The 10,845-nt window shown below is 39.7% G+C and overlaps 1 long non-coding RNA gene across 1 annotated transcript; it reads left to right on the top strand.

Moving 5' to 3' along the window:
• The first annotated feature begins 8,719 nt into the window (after window positions 1-8,719).
• Window positions 8,720-10,358, top strand: LOC128634892 (uncharacterized). The gene is made up of 3 exons (XR_008397800.1): window positions 8,720-8,799; window positions 8,928-9,020; window positions 10,273-10,358. It is a non-coding gene; the product is annotated as an uncharacterized LOC128634892 (long non-coding RNA).
• The last annotated feature ends 487 nt before the right edge of the window (window positions 10,359-10,845 follow it).

Genomic DNA, 10,845 nt, shown 5'->3' with positions numbered 1-10,845 from the left:
TTTCACGCCCTCCTGTTTCCTGCTGGCATCCTGGATCAGACACGGCCTGTATTAGAAGATCATGGTGGCCATGGCAGGAGTGCTGGGAATTGCACATTCCTACCTGCCAGGATTCAGAAATGCGGCATCTGTGGCGCTTACAAGATCAGAGTTGGAGGACTGGACTAGAAGGCAAGAAAGGGACAGTCTATTGCTGTCTATCATTTGTGATTGTGGCTCTGTGGTCTTTGTTAATGACATTTGTCATTATGGTTATCTGTTAATTTCCTTCTGCTAACTTTATTTCCACTCCCACAGAACAAGAATTTGTCGCTGTGTTACTTGTGAAAATGTGCCAAATGTTGGGATGAGGTTTACTCTACACTTCAAGTGTATTAGATTCATTCTGTGGATCCAATTTGAATGCATAGAAAATGTGCTAATTATGTTTAATTTATGGAAAATCATCTGTAATCTGTAACATCAGCCTCAGCATCCAGTGTATCAGTGTATTATCTGCAGTTTTTAAATAATCCACTATTTCAGTCTTCCTGTTGTAAGAATTACATGCTGAATAACAGACTGTATAATATTCTGTTTTTCTTTTTCGGGAAAAGCAATAAGCAGCTATAAAAATTATCTTTCATAACATCGTTCTTTAATTTAGTTTAGTTGATTACAATGGATTTTGTGCATTGCCTGATTTCCATGTTTTTAAAAAACAAAAAACAAATCACCAAGAATTGCCTATAATACCCTGTGGCCATGTGCAACCAGTAACTTGTTTTGCTGGAACAGACATTTATATAGCAGGCTTCTGTAATTATAAACCAAATGAGCCATTCACAATAATCAAATGAATTATAAGCTTATGTTAGCACACTAATACAACTTTTAACCTTTGGTTTTTCCTGTATTGTATCTGAAATTGATCTCTCTCTCTCTCTCTTGTCCATATTCACAGTATATTGTCTGTTGGATATAGAGCATTATATACGGTATGTAAGCACTACTATATATAGGGCAGCAGTGAGTGAGATACTGGACTGAATTCAGACCACACTTACATGCAAGAAACACATCATACTAAACCACTGTCACATAAACAATATAAAACCCAACACATTTCCTACTGAACTGGAAATATTAAATACAGTTTTCTTTATTAAAGACAGCAGTAACAAGTACCTGTAGTCTTTATGGCCATTAGCCACTGTGGTATATATATCTGAAAGAAGTTACTGGTGGTTATTGTGCTATAAAACAAGGTGCTGCTAGCTTGAAGGATCATGAAATCTGATTAGATCCACCAGCAGATGAAAGATCTGTAATAATGAATTAAATCTATCTGCAATCGGTGTGTGTGGTTTTAGAGAATATCCAACCATGTAAAATGCCCAATCTTTTTTTTATTATTATTTACGGTATATATTATTTATATATACAATATTTTTTTTATTCCCCTTTACGAATGAGGGGCTTTTCTTACCTCTTACTCAGTACATTTACATGGACAACAATAATCCAATATTAACCCAATGAAGACGATTCTCTGTTTAAGAAACTACCATGCAAACAGCAATTTTTGATTACCTTAATCCGATTAAAGTCATACTCGAAGTAAACACAAATCGAATTAAGACATGTGGAGTATTCCTGTTTTAGTCGTATTATTGATGTGCATTATAGACATGTACACACCCTAATCACACTATTAATGTTGTGTGGGAGTTTTCACCGCATTTTGATACAGGACACATACACACACGGCAGTGCTCAACCTTTTGACGGCAAACAAGAGAGCACGGCTGTGTCCCAAACCGCATACTTACCTGCTATATAGTAGGTGAAATACATATATCTCAGCTGCTATATACGCGGTTTCGGATGCAGCCCACGGCTTCCAGCAGTCATCTATTTGCACGAATAGCATGACAAACTGCACTTGTAGCTTTAGTGAAATAAAAAAAAACCCAAAACTGTATATGGTACCATAATGAAGACAACTGTATGTTGATACATTAAATTCTGGAGGGAACGTCAGATGGCGTGGCATGGGGAAGTAATGACGTGCGCCATTAATCGATCTATGTTCTATAACATGTAAAACGGGAACATGAAAGGAATATTCTAAAAAGAACTCGTGTAAAACACCTTAATCACAATATTGTCTCATTCAGAATAAGGTCAATAATTAGATTATTGCTGTCCATGTAAACGTAGTCACTGTTTCTGCTTTTCCTTTCCTTTCCTTTCCTTTCTTTCTTTCACCATTTTTTATATTGATTGCTTGGTACCATTTTTACTTATTTAATTTTTAATTGTGGTTTTGGTTAATGTAGTTGATATGAGCCTAGTAAAAACATAAAATTTCCTTCTTATTTGTTGCTTCCCTTGAGAAAAAGTTGTAATGAATCACATTAATTTAATGTAGTATTGCATTGTGCCATCCTGATATTAGTGCCTGACTTCAAATAATGACTTAATTAAAAAACAAAACAAAACAAAGCAAAACATAACAAAAACAACAACAACAACAACAAAAAAAAACATCACTGTAGCTCTTGGTCCCTTTTAAGAAAAAAGATACAATGCAGGAAGACAACTTTAAAAGACAACAAACTTCTGAAGATGGAGCTGACAGCTGAAAGTGGAAAAACACTACTTTCATATTTTAAACTGTTGTCTGTTCGGTGTACTGTGGTGTGCATCGACTGAAAGGTTGAAAGACTGTTTACCCTTTATAGATGCTCACCTTTGCCCACTTCAGCAGTGTCTGCCATTTAACAAAATTCAATTACACATCAAACCTGTTTCCCAAGTGGGGATGACATGTAGGAAGACTTCTTGACCCAGCAGAGATTGAATGTGTGACCCTATGAACCAATTTAATTACTCACAAATCAGTACTGACGATGAAAAGTGAAAGCTTTGTATATTGTAATGGTTCCAGCTCTTACTTTTACCAATGAAGCTAAACACAATTGAGAGGTGCACAGAACGACCATCCATGAACAAACCAACCTCTATTCTGGAAGTGAAACATTTGCATTAAATGGAAATGCTTTCAAGAAATGGCAGCTATTGCTCTGTCAGTCCCTAATTGTAGACTCTGCATAAGATTTCTTCTCCATTACAAAGTGCCGGATCTTGTCAGAGGGTTTTGGGCTCTTGTGGCCACTGCTGGAGTGGAGCATCTTCACCATGTGCCAGATAAAAGCTGGAGAGCAGGGACAGCTGGGCTCTTTCTGCCTGATCATTTGCCCATTTGTCAATGCCCCCGCCATCCTCATTATAAGAACGGCACTTAAATCAATACATGAGCCTGGCAGCTTTCTTTCAGCTGTGACATGAGTCACAAGTGGCAACAACTCCCATTCAGCTCACATCTGTCATGAAGTGCAATTAGGAGAGTTTGCATTTTAAACATGAAGTGATGGGTTATTCACCACTACATGTAGAGTATCTGTAGGCATGATAAAAGTTAACCATCTATGGGAACTCATCATTCATAATTATCATGTGAAAATCATTTTTAGAAATGGCATTTCATCAAATATAAATGTTAATTCAGTTCTAAATCAGTTATAATTGAAAAAGGAAAAGCTTTTTTTAAACTGGCATAAGCATTCAACAAATACAATGTAATTAAATCTGTTGTCTACTGTCCATTTAAGCAAAATAAAAGATTAGAAAATAGTTTACTGTAGTTTGTACCAATGGGGGATCCTTGAAAGGTACAACAATCGGTTGTATAAGTATTCACTTCCCTTGATTTTTTACACATTATTGTAGTGTTACAACCTGGAACTAAAATGGACATAATTGGGATTATATGTCATGAATCTATATAAAGTTTTCAATGGGATGGGAAAGGGGGTGAGGGAGGGGGGATCCATCATAGCAAAGCTAATTACTAATATAACAAAAAAACATAAAAATTGTAGGGCTAGTGTAAGGCCTTCCCTTGCCAAGGCTGTCCCAAGTTTTCAGTGTTCTCTGGTCAGTGAGCTGTCACAGGGCAACGGAAATCTGATGCTTTCTCTCAAATAGAATGTGGAAGAGTTAACGTCACCAAAAGACCGTCTCGCAGCATGGAAACTACTGCCACATGTATGTCCATGGGTTTTGTCTATCGTAGAACAGGGTTACCGGGTCCAGTTCAGAGCTTCCCCCAGTTCAGGTTCAGAGATGTGCTCACCACAGTAATCAGCACAGAGGTGACTACTAGAAATCCCTCTTAGACATAGGAGCCATAGAACATGTACCCTGTTCCCTGATGTAGGGAAGTTTTTACAACCATTATTTCCTGGTCCGCAAAAAATGGGAGCATGCAGCCAATATTAGATCTACATTATCTGAACCGTACTCTTCGAACATACAGGTTCAAGATGCTATGCTCAAACTTATCATTACACAGATTCAGTTCGAGGACAGGTGTGTGACAATAGATCTAAAAGGCACATATTTCCACATAGAAATGTCACCCAGCCATAGGAAGTTCCTGAGGTTTGCATTTGGAGGCAACATGTACCAATGTCAGGTTCTTCCCTTCAAGCTAGCTTTATCCCCTCACATTTTCACAAAGTGCATGGATTCCGTTCTGGCTCCCGTGCGACTCCAGGGCATCTGTGTACTAAACTAACTGGATGACTGGTTAATTTTAGCATGATCCAGGGATGTGGCGATTGAACATCAGGATGTTGTTCTCACCCACATGAAGGGCTTGGGGCTCAGGTTGAATCTCAAGAAAAGTATGCTTTCTCCAGTGCAGAGGGCAACCTTTCCAGGGGTTATATAGGCTTCTACTACGATAAGGGTGTTTCTATCCATGACATGCGTAGGGTCAAGACTATCAACATTGAGCATCCCCTCCAGTCTCTACGAGAGACTGTTGGGGCTTATGGCAGCAGCAGCCAATGTCATACTATTGGGCCTATTGCACATGAGACTGTTTCAGTGGTGGCTTTCGTCCAAGGACAAAATTTATATTCCTAGGAAAATAGGATAATATTCCTAAAGTGCCTATGTTTCCTGCCCAGTCAGTAGTGTTGCAGGATTTCTGCTCTCCTCCATTCCTCACACTGGAATAAGAGAAATTGCACCTACTGTGTCCAGTAAGGGCTCTTAGTTCTTATGTCCACCGTTCTGGCCAGTGTCATAAGTCGGAGCAGCTGCTTGTCTGCTTTGTCGGCAACAGTAGAGGTGATGTTTTGTCAAAGCATCTCTACTTGGATAGGGAAGCAATCTCTATTGCTTATGAGGCATGCGGTCTCACTACACCTCTGGACATAAGGATTCATTCCACTGGGGGGTTCCCTCTTTGAAGGCTTTGTCCAAAGGGGTACCCTTACAGGATGTGTGTGCTGCGGTGGAGTTGCCTACACCGCACATATTAATTTGATATTACAGCCTGGATATACATTCCACCCCCTTATCGAGTGACCCTTCGGCTCGGATCTTTTGAACAAGCAATGCGCTTAGTATGACAGAGTGAGTATTTTCGTTCTCACAGCGTGAAGCTCACACAACGTTGAGTTCCCTTTGAAAGGGCTCATCTGGGGTAACCCTGTTCCCTGAGAAGGGAATGAGACGTTGCGTAGCTTTGTCATATTGGGGCATGTTTTTAAAAACAGGTCCTGTTTTTATATCACATGATGCGCTTAATTGCCACATCATCTGATCACGGCTGGCCTATAAATAGGCATAATGTTACACAAACTTCAGATATCAGTCACGAGCGAGGGCGCTTCACACACACACACATATACATATATATATATATATATATATATCTCACAAAAGTGAGTACACCCCTCACGTTTTTGTAAATATTTGATTATATCTTTTCATGTGACAACACTGCAGAAATGTCACTTTGCTACAATGTAAAGTAGTGAGTGTACAGCTTGTATAACAGTGTAAATTTTCTGTCCCCTCAAAATAACTCAACACACAACCATTAATCTCTGGCAACAAAAGTGAGTACACCCCTAAGTGAAAATGTCCAAATTGAGCCCAATTAGCCATTTTCCCTCCCCGGTGTCATGTGACTTGTTAGTGTTACAAGGTCTCAGGTGTGAATGGGGAGAAGCTGTGTTAAATTTGGTGTCATCACTCTCACACTCCCTCATACTGGTCACTGGAAGTTCAACATGGCACCTCATGGCAAAGAACTCTCTGAGGATCTGAAAAAAAGAATTGTTGCTCTACATAAAGATGGCCTAGGCTATAAGAAGATTGCCAAGACCCTGAGCTGCAGCACGGTGGCCAAGACCATACAGCGGTTTAACAGGACAGGTTCCACTCAGAACAGGCCTTGCCATGGTCGACCAAAGAAGTTATGTGCACGTGCTCAGCGTCATATGCAGAGGTCATCTTTGGGAAATAGACATATGAGTGCTGCCAGCATTGCTGCAGAGGTTGAAGGGGTGGGGGGACAGTCTGTCAGTGCTCAGACCATATGCCGCACACTGCATCAAATTGGTCTGCATGGCTTTCGTCCCAGAAGGAAGCCTCTTCTAAAGATGATGCACAAGAAAGCCTGCAAACAGTTTGCTGAAGACAAGCAGACTAAGGACATGGATTACTGGAACCATGTCCTGTGGTCTGATGAGACCAAGATAAACTTATTTGGTTCAGATGGTGTCAAGTGTGTGTGGCGGCAACCAGTCGAGGAGTACAAAGACAAGTGTGTCTTGCCTACAGTCGAGCATGGTGGTGGGAGTGTCATGATCTAGGGCTGCATGAGTGCTGCCGGCACTGGGGAGCTACAGTTCATTGAGGGAACCATGAATGCCAACATGTACTGTGACATACTGAAGCAGAGCATGATCCCCTCCCTTCGGAGACTGGGCTGCAGGGCAGGATTCCAGCATGATAACCTTGCTAAAGAAGCTGAGGGTGAAGGTGAAGGACTGGCCAAGCATGTCTCCAGACCTAAACCCGATTGAGCATCTGTGGGGCATCCTCAAACGGAAGGTGGAGGAGCACAAGGTCTCTAACATCCACCAGCTCCGTGATGTCGTCATGGAGGCGTGAAAGAGGACTCCAGTGGCAACCTGTGAAGCTCTGGTGAACTCCATGCCCAAGAGGGTTAAGACAGTGCTGGAAAATAATGGTGGCCACACAAAATATTGACACTTTGGGCCCAATTTGGACATTTTCATTTAGGGGTGTACTCACTTTTGTTGCCAGTGGTTTAGACATTAATGGCTGTGTGTTGAGTTATTTTGAGGGGACAGCAAATTTGCACTGTTGTACAGGCTGTACACTCACTACTTTACATTGTAGCAAAGTGTCATTTCTTCAGTGTTGTCACATGAGAAGATATAATCAAATGTTTACAAAAGACGTGAGGGGTGTACTCACTTTTGTGAGCTACTGTATATACTGTAGATATAGGAGACATATTTGAGAAGAATTACAGTTGTAATTGTGGTTCTATCAAGTATTAAACCAGGTAGGAATACATGCTGGATAGGACATTCATTCACACTTGGGGCAAATTAGAGTCACTAATCCACCCACCAGCATGTTTTTGTAGAGTGGGTGAAAACCTAAAGGGAACCCATGTAGACATGGGAGAACATGTGAAACTCCACACAGACAATAAGCCTCATGATCAAACCCTGGAACCTGGAGCTGTGATGCAGCTATGCTTGCTGCAATACCACTGTGCCACCCAATCAATACAAGAAAAATGACATTTTCTGAATATAGACCCTTTAACTCTTTAGTCAATCTGTACAGGATTTTGCGATTTTGCAGGTTTTTTTTTGCGATTGTTGCAGCCAAAAATGCTTGATTTTGCTGCGGCATTTTTCAAAATTTGTGGTGATTTTTTTGTGCTTTTTTGTGGACACCTAATTGAATTGGTGAAATTGCAATTGCACAAAATTGTTTTGTACAGTCTTTCACAGTTATGTTTGTTGGTAAATGAGACCTTTTTATCAGTACTCATGTTTGATACATTTGAATCAAAGGGGCTTTGTCTATATACGCGTTATGACGCACATGATGCGTCTTGGCCCAAATCTGGAGAAAATCTGAGTAATTTTGAAAATTTGCAAGGTCCTTCATATATTGCAGAGTTTCCTTTTTCGTTTTACTTTTAATAACTGTGATTCCAAAATCCTGGAGGGACTGTATAGTTAATGTTTTTGTTCCTAGACAGAGAGGAAGTAAATGTTTTTTTTTTTTTAAAGGAATACAGTTCTAATTCACCACCATGTTTAAAATAAAAGCTCCATGTCTAAGTGAGAGTTACCTCTTCATAGTTCTACTGAGTTACTATTAGAACATGACAGCTGAACATCTCCATTATTCCAAATAATTTTTGGAGTCATGTTTAAAAAACGGGTTCTGACAGAGGGTTTTTTTCTATGAGTAGCTATATTCAGCTCCACTCTCCTTCAGGTACAGAAGTTTGACGGGGAGATTTGGAGGCAGAAAAGATCTTGAAGGTACAACAGAAACATTAAAAGCTGATGTCTATACTCACCTCCTTACACTGGCACCATAGGGAGTCTGCCTCCCACACATCAATCTTAAAAGCATGCTCTGGATTTCAATGTCATAGACACCCACACACATGCGCACACACACACACACACACACACACACACACACACATGCGCACACACACACACACACACACACATGCGCACACACACACACACACACACATGCGCACAAACACACACACACACGCGCGCGCGCACACACACGCACGCACGCGCGCACACACAGAGATTCAAACAAATGAAAAACCACAATGCAGAAGCTTAAGCATACGCAATGCAATGCAGTGACAGAAGGGTGAGGCAAAGTGCTAATATCTATTCTCTCTTTATTGCCACCATTGGCAGTAGTTTGATTTGGCAGGTATGAAAGCATAGATGAAACTTGGCTTCTCAGGCTTTTAAATTCTTGGGTTTTATTATCAGACTCAGAGATGATGTAATCCTTTACACCCCCTCATTTTGAGCAATGCGTGTTGTTTGTGAGAGCTCTGTGTGACCATCATGCTGCACTGCCATGTGAGTGCTAACATTCCTCACTACCAAATTTCAATGTTCTTATAGTACTGCACTATACTGATGCCTTGTTTAGTAATAATGATCCCACGCAGGAAAAAGAAAATTAGAACTGTATTGATCTTTCAGCTGTAAGTGGGAAAAAGTAGGAAGCATAGTGTCGTAAGTGTTATATGGGCACAGGACTGATCTTACCTGATAGACAGAATTAAAATGCATCTTGTCTCTGTTTGTTACTTAATATTTTTTTATCCTACAGAGTTGTTGAATATTTGGTTCTGATTGGTAAGAAGGGGTTGACTAATTTTCCAAAACAGCAGTTCTGATAGTGCTGGCTACAAGGTTCATTAAGGCACTCATGTTAAGATGTTATTGTTTCTATAGAAACAACTTACACAGGAAATTGTATGATGAATGCTCAACAAAAATGTTTTTTTTTGCAATGCGCAATTGTTAAAATAGTTAGGTTTTCTGAAGGAGATATTTAATTACCATTTTTCTTCAGTCTCCAGTGTTGTCAGAGGTAAGCTGTACATTTTAACACTGTCTTTTTTAAACACAATTTAACACTGTCTTTAGGACAGTGGACTTTTTGCTTTCTTGATAATATGACAAGTTGCATTTTTTTCGCCTTATCACCTTTAAGAACAAATAAAGAAAAGCTGATGAGGGGATGTTTTGTGGACATTTCACAGCATTAAATGTAACTTTAAATTTATTAAAAAATACAATGGGTCAATCTTTAATTACTGAAAAACTTGTAATTCTTGGAAACTTGATGTGGTGTCAGACTGATACATTGCAGATACAGTAACTGGAAAATAATCAGCTTCTGGGTCATAACAATAACTCAGTTTTGAGTTGAGTCACACATTACATCATTGATTATTTTCCTGTAACAGCATGCTCTGTTGTTTTTTATTCCTTACTTACACTGTATTAAAAAAAAAACACTTTACAGTGTTACAGACCGCGTGGCTCTTTTGATTACACTGTGAAATGTATTTTTATCCCAGTGATTTAAACAAATAAAGTATCAATGATTACATTCTTTTTTCCTATATATCAAATAATTCCTGGCTTGGTACTAAACCATGGCCTGGTGGTTGGGAATCTCTGCTTTAACAGCACTCAACACCTTTGGCCCAGTGTGATCTTTTTGAGAAAAAGCCAGAAGATGACTATGTGTGCAATACATTGTTCAGACACAAGCCTAATGAGAATATTCTATATCTTTTGGGGTTTTTTTTTTTAGAGAAAGAAGACACTGGCTACAGCTGGAAGACCAGAAAAAGGGTCACTACCCGTCTCACCAAACATGACAATTTTGCTCATTAAAAACCTGTGAAATGATTTCATTAACTATTCTGGACTTCTCTAGGTTTGCCTTTTGCCTTTTTTGCTTTGTAGCATTGTTGACCCCCTTCAGCACTGTTGCAGGACAACAGTTTCTATGACGATAGTTTCCATGCCACTTATTTACCCAGATTCTCTCACTCAGCAGGCAAGAGTAAATCACATTTCGGAACAAGTGTCCACATCAGTCTCCCTGGCATTCCATGAAAACCCTTATGGGTCCCTATTGCTCTTCTCAAGAGACAGTTTTTGACCAGAGGCTACACACACATCTTTTAAAAAGCTCTCAGGTGCCACACACAATACACACAAGAGACCAAGGCAGACCTAACAGGTAGCAGGTGTCAAATAAACAGAATGAGGAATAATAAACAGAAAAAGCAAATAGGGGAATAAATCGTAATAGGCAGTGTTTGTCTTTTTAATCATACAAGTTTAAGGAATATGTTGGTGTTTTGAGAAACCCTGTTCA

The sequence above is a fragment of the Ictalurus punctatus genome, chromosome 14 (genome assembly GCF_001660625.3).
Source record: "Ictalurus punctatus breed USDA103 chromosome 14, Coco_2.0, whole genome shotgun sequence".
NCBI lineage: Eukaryota > Metazoa > Chordata > Actinopteri > Siluriformes > Ictaluridae > Ictalurus > Ictalurus punctatus.
The sequence above is the reverse complement of the archived record's forward strand: the minus strand, read 5'-3'. Positions and strand labels throughout refer to the sequence as shown.